This window comes from Bos indicus, chromosome 10, assembly GCF_029378745.1.
Source record: "Bos indicus isolate NIAB-ARS_2022 breed Sahiwal x Tharparkar chromosome 10, NIAB-ARS_B.indTharparkar_mat_pri_1.0, whole genome shotgun sequence".
Taxonomy (NCBI): Eukaryota; Metazoa; Chordata; class Mammalia; order Artiodactyla; family Bovidae; genus Bos; species Bos indicus.
Genome location: NC_091769.1, coordinates 72,839,967 through 72,845,985, shown reverse-complemented (window position 1 = coordinate 72,845,985; position 6,019 = coordinate 72,839,967). Strand labels below are relative to the sequence as shown.

The window sequence follows — 6,019 nt, the reverse complement described above, 5'->3', positions numbered from 1 at the left end:
CTAAAAATTTTAAAATAAAAATAAAATTCACACAACAAAAAAGAAAAAAGACTAAAATACCCATTAATTATATTAATTTTTAAAAACAAGAAAATATTGATAAGTACAAGAAAGAATGTAATAAAGTTTTTTGTTTTGAGCTCTTATGCAAATTTGTCAGTGAATTCATTAAAGCTGATATTCTTTGATATTCATGTTCAATAGTCAAAAAGCCAGATATGTGTTTATCTATGCTCATAATAAATTGAAGAATACTTTTTGTTAATTTCAACTTTCTTTCTTTAAGCAACAAGTATCAAAACAGCTAGAAAAAACTCTTATTTGACAGAGTCTCATAAAATAGCTATTTCATAATAAATTCCAGAAATTACAATACTGTTCATGCGTTCGCTTCTTTAGGCATTTTTTTCTAGCAACTTTCAGGTGTTCTCTAGTCGAAAAACTTTAAAAACAAATAAATATCCCAAGAACTTAAGTTCTTATGATCATCAGACTATCTATATGATCATCAGACTATCTATATGATCATCCATATGATCATCAGACAGTTTACTTCAAATCTACCACTTAAACTCAAAAATATTTAGTACTACAGGGGAGCTGAAAAGAGAAATTTTGCCAGAAGGGAGACAGAAGGATTCTAAAACCTTACAAATTTACTCTTGAGTGAGCCTAAATGTAGGTGGGTTTGTTGCGGGGGGCGGGGCGGGGGTTGTTCTGGGGCTGACTATAAAGCTGGGAGTTCTGTGATTTCACTTCTGTATATAAAACAATATTATTCAGGAACATAAAATAAAGATGTGCTCATTGGAAGCTTATCCACCTCTCCCTGCCTCTGAGCCACCAGGGAAGCCCAGATAGTAAAGAATCTTCCTGTAATGCGGGACAGCAGGGTTTGATCCCTAGATCGAGATCTCCTGGAAAAGGAAATGACAACCCATTCCAGTATTCTTGCCTGGAGAATCCCACGGACAAAGGAGCCTCGTGGGCGACAATCTATGTGGTCGCAAAGAGTTGGATATGACTGAGAGACTAATACTAACATTGGAAGCTTACTTACATGCTATGAAATTTAAAAGTAATAACAGCAATTGTTTAGAACATGGACCAAAAGAAGACATTTTCAGGAAGGAGTATTTGAGATCTAACATTGTTCAGAACTGCTAGTATATATTGATTAAAAAAAAAAAAAGACTGTCTTTTAATTGTCTATTTTTTTTTAGTTCTCTATACAATGCAACTCTTACTGCCTGTACCTGTAACAGGCCATTCCTACCACCCCACCCTTATACACCTCTGCTGTCAAGGCAGCTTTACCTGAGCTCCGACTCAAAGGCCTGTGGCTCACAATGCCCTCAGTGCTATTTTCCTCATGGGGAAAAAATGGAGACTGAAACCTTGGCTCGTACTTAGCACAGAATAATTTTGTTTTCATTTTTTTGAGAATAAGAAAAGTTGCTACATAATTTGAATCAGTTGCCTTCAGAAACACTATCTGAAATTAAAACAATCTAAAGCCAGTCAATCCTAAAAGAAATCAACCCTGAATACTCATTGGAAGGACTGATGATGAAGGTGAAGCCCCAATAATATGTCCACCTGATGCAAAGTGCAGATTCATTGCTAAAGATCCTGATACTGGGAAAGGTTGAAGGCAAAAAGAGAAGAGGGTGGCAGACAATGAGATGGTTGGATGGCATCACCGATTCAAGGGCCATGAACCTGGGCAAACTCTGGGAAATAGCAAAGCACAGGGAGGCCTGGAGTGCTGCAGTCCATGGGGTCACAAAGAAAAGGGTACAACTTGGCGACTAACCACAACAAAAGCATAACAAAAGTTAAGTTCAGTCATATTTTGAAAACTCTGTACATAGGACGGCCTTGGCTGTAAGGTACAGCAGAGAAAACGTACTAAGAACTAAAAACGTAGTCCTAGCTTCGCACTATCCAAAGACGTGACTATGAGCACAGAAGAGTTTTCTTCTTTGGCTTCTCCTGTAGTGAACTCGTGACAGTTCATTCTCCCATAAAAAAGAACTGCTAAGGACCTTTTCCCAGTTCTTGCAGCTCTTTAGACACAAATTTTATTTCAATATTTTATAAATAACTGAACTTAAAGCAACTCACACAACTGTCTGCCTCAGAGAACCCTTCCCCCTAATCTCCCTTATCATATTTAAATGGCAACTTTTACCTCAGATATAACCTTGGGAGGAACTTTTTTGTAACACCCAGCCGGCCCCTCCAACACACACACATATCCAATCCATCAAAAATTCAATATTTTATCCCATCAAAATTATATTCATAACTTGACCACTTCTTTGCAATTACACTGTTACCATCTTAGTATAAACCCCTACAATCTTAATCCAGGACAGTTGCAAGTTTTCTTGCTTTCAATCCACCATCCACTCTCCTACACAGATCCTTCTAAATATAAGTCATATGACACACCTTTGTTCAAAATTCTATGACTTCTCATCTTCTTGACAATAAAAGCCCAAGTCTTAGCCATCAGCTAAAAAAAAACCCTATATGATCTAACTAGGCTCAATCTGCCTTCTTACATAAAAAACCTGCTACCACTCCGACCTTATCTCCTCTCCAATTCATGCTATTGCAGACACTGGACTCCTTTCTCATCCTTATACACATGCCCACCTCAGGGCCATTGCACTTATAGTTCCTCTGCCCTTCCTCATAATATCACATGATTAGCTTCTTTGCTTAGTTCATGTCTCTTCAAATATAACCCTAAAAAGATTCCACTGCTACCTATGTAAAAATGGCACTCTATACCAGTCACTACATATCCCTCTATCCTGCTGTATTTGTCTCCAAAATACTGCCATCTGACAAATTCATCAGTGTGCTTATATTGTTCACTTCATCCCAATACAATGTAAGCTTTATGACAGCAGGTGTCTTCTCTGTTTTGTTCACTGTTGTCTTCTTAGTACCTAGAAGAGTAACTGACACATAGGAGGTGCTTCATAATCAAACGAATAATAATCAAATGAATAACAAAAGTAAAAGAACTGATAAATAATCAATTCGTTCCTCAAATAGCATAAGCTAAATACTATGAAGCTTCATTTCCCAATGGAGACAATTACATATAGATTTACAGAGTCAACTGAATTTTACAGTGATTTGGTAGAAACTGAGAAAATTCCAATAATAAATGGAATCTCCTTTTTTAGAGTCCTATATGAATCTGAATTAAAACTATATTTCATTGTAATAATTTATAGTTATAATTTAATTACTAAACTAAATAATCTATTAATTTATTGCTGCTCTTCTGAGCTTAGAGTATACATTTAATTAATACTATGATTTAATAGTCTTAAAGTCCTCACTACAAAAGACTATTCTGGAATCAACTGCATAATTACATTTCCTCAGTGACCTTATAATCTTGTGAGCATTTACTCTAGACTAAACAGCCTCATTCAGCTGCCTTGTGTCTGACTGTCGATGAAAGAAGCTTGTTTGACAACTGCTTTAGGCAGAAACATATTTTTTTCCATGATTGCAAAAAAAGATTTAAAACTTACCAGACTAGTGCCAGACTAGACCTTTATGCACAAGGTTCATGATAGATGTGTGACTTGATTTCTAATTCAAATGCCAATAAAAACAGATAGTAAAGACATTTTGCTGTCATAGCCATAAGAAGTTAATTTAGTAATACTTTCATAATTACAACAAAGTATATGTGATACTATATACACACATATATTGCAATTTTTGTGAATTCTGTACTTCTCCATATTCTTTGATTTTCTGGTGCCCTTGAGAATTTTTCTAAAACTAATATATAAACTTTAATGTACAGAATTAAAAACAAAGCCAATAAAACAAATACCTCTTATCTATCCTTTGACAATACAAGTATAATAGGTCAATAGATAAAGACATTGACCAAAAAAACAGAAATTCTACAACATGGTTTAAAAAGAATTTCAACATAAAAAAGAAAAATCACTTAATCAATCAACATGATACTTAATGATGAAAGACTTGAAGCATTTACCAAAAAAACAAGACATAAGAAAAACTGCAGTCATCCAAAATGTGTAACACCAAGTTAAGAAGTTCTAGTCAAATGCAATAAAATATGAAACTGAAATCAGACACAGAGCATTTAAAATAAAAAATGCATTTTTTCCAGATGACTGGCTTCCAGATAGAAAACCTCATCACCTTAAAGAACAAGTAAAATTCTCAGTAAAACAGCTATATACAAAATGAAAACGTATTTAACCAAGAACCAGTTAGAAAGCATAATGAAAAATTTTTAACTACAGCATCCTAAGTATGATATAACAAAAACTAATTTCCAAGAAATGTGTAAGATATATGAAAATTCAATAAATTTTAAACTTGTCGGTTTAAAGCAATTCCAAATGAAATACCAAAAAATGTAGTGCTTGGTTGAATCTATGGGGTAATAAGGATGGCCATGTCTTACTTGTTAAGGTGTTTGGGCTTGCTTTGCTATATTACTTGGTTCATAATATCCTGTAATGAAAATTTTCAAATGTACAGACATTTTGAAAGAACTATAGGGTGCTCTTTTGCTTTGGCCAAACTTGGAAGAATAAATGTTTAAAGATTCTAAAACACTTTGAAAAACATAAAGAGCAAAGGAAGACTTGCCCCACTGTGGTAGGCAGAATTCTGAGACAGCCCCAAATTCCCACCTCATTATGTGCACCTTTACATGATTTTATCCTCATGGATATGATGAATTTCAATCCTTAGATATATTATATGGCAAAAGGAATTCCGGGGATGTAACTAAGGTCTCAAATTGGTTGATTTTGAGTTAATAAAAAGGGAAATTATCTAAGTAGACCAAACTTAAACAGGTAGGAGCCCTTAAGAAAGCAAGAGATTCAAAAAGATTTTCTCCTACTAGCACTGAAAAAGATGAAAAACAACTGTGAGTTCTAAATCGGCAAGAAACCTAATTCTACCAATAATATGAATCAGCTTGAAAGACAACCCCCAAATCTCACTAACATGGACCCACAGCACCTGCTGACACTTTGATCACAGCCGCATGCAATCTGAGTAAAAGATCCAAGTAACCCATGTCCAGACTAATAATATGCAGACACTGATAATAAATAAGATAAAGTGGATACTGTTTTAAGCCACTTAAGTGTGTGGTAATTTAATGCATAGCAATAGAAAATAAATATATGACTAATACTAAAACATATCATGAATTTAAATGAATAAGAAAGTGATGTGCTTAAATAACTGAAATACAGATTAATGGAAGAGAAAGGTCAGTGGACCAAAAATCCCAGAATGTTAATCTAAAACATCAATAGGGGAAAAAAAAAAGACTAATGAATAAATTATGCTGGGCCAACTGATTTACTAGTTGAAAAAAATGGAGTAAAGATTCTTTTACTGTTCCTTACAAATAAAATACATTCCACATGGATTGTGATTACATGTAAATATTGAAGCTACCAAAAAATTAGAATATAAATAAATATATATATAAAGCTTTGTGTTGATTTAGGACTTCCTAAGTAGCACAGCAATTGAAAATTGGCAGAACATCATTAAAATATTTTACTGCTCAAAGATTAAGCTTACTTCACATAAAGCAACCCAAATGTCCATCAACAGATGAATGGATAAAGATGTATGTGTACACACACACACACACACACACACACACACACACACACAATGGAATATTACTCAGCCATTAAAAAGAATGAAATCCTGCCATATGCAATAATGTGGATGGACCTAAAGAGTATTATACTTAGTGAAATAAGTCAGACAAAGACAAAAACTCAGTTATTTATATGTAGAATCTAAAACATAAAATGAATGCACATAACAAAGCAGAAACAGTCTCACAGATACAGTAAACAAACTTGCGATTTGAAGGAAGGAAGTAGGAAGAAGCAATATACAGGTATAGGATCAAGAAAAAAGGTACTCGATGAGATGGATCTCACTGATACCTTCAGGACATTCC

General features: G+C 34.2%; 1 protein-coding gene across 4 annotated transcripts in view; it reads right to left on the bottom strand.

Annotated features, from left to right (window-relative positions):
- MNAT1 (MNAT1 component of CDK activating kinase) overlaps window positions 1-6,019 on the bottom strand; it is a 210,938-nt gene that overhangs the window by 58,367 nt on the left and 146,552 nt on the right. The window lies entirely within an intron of this gene.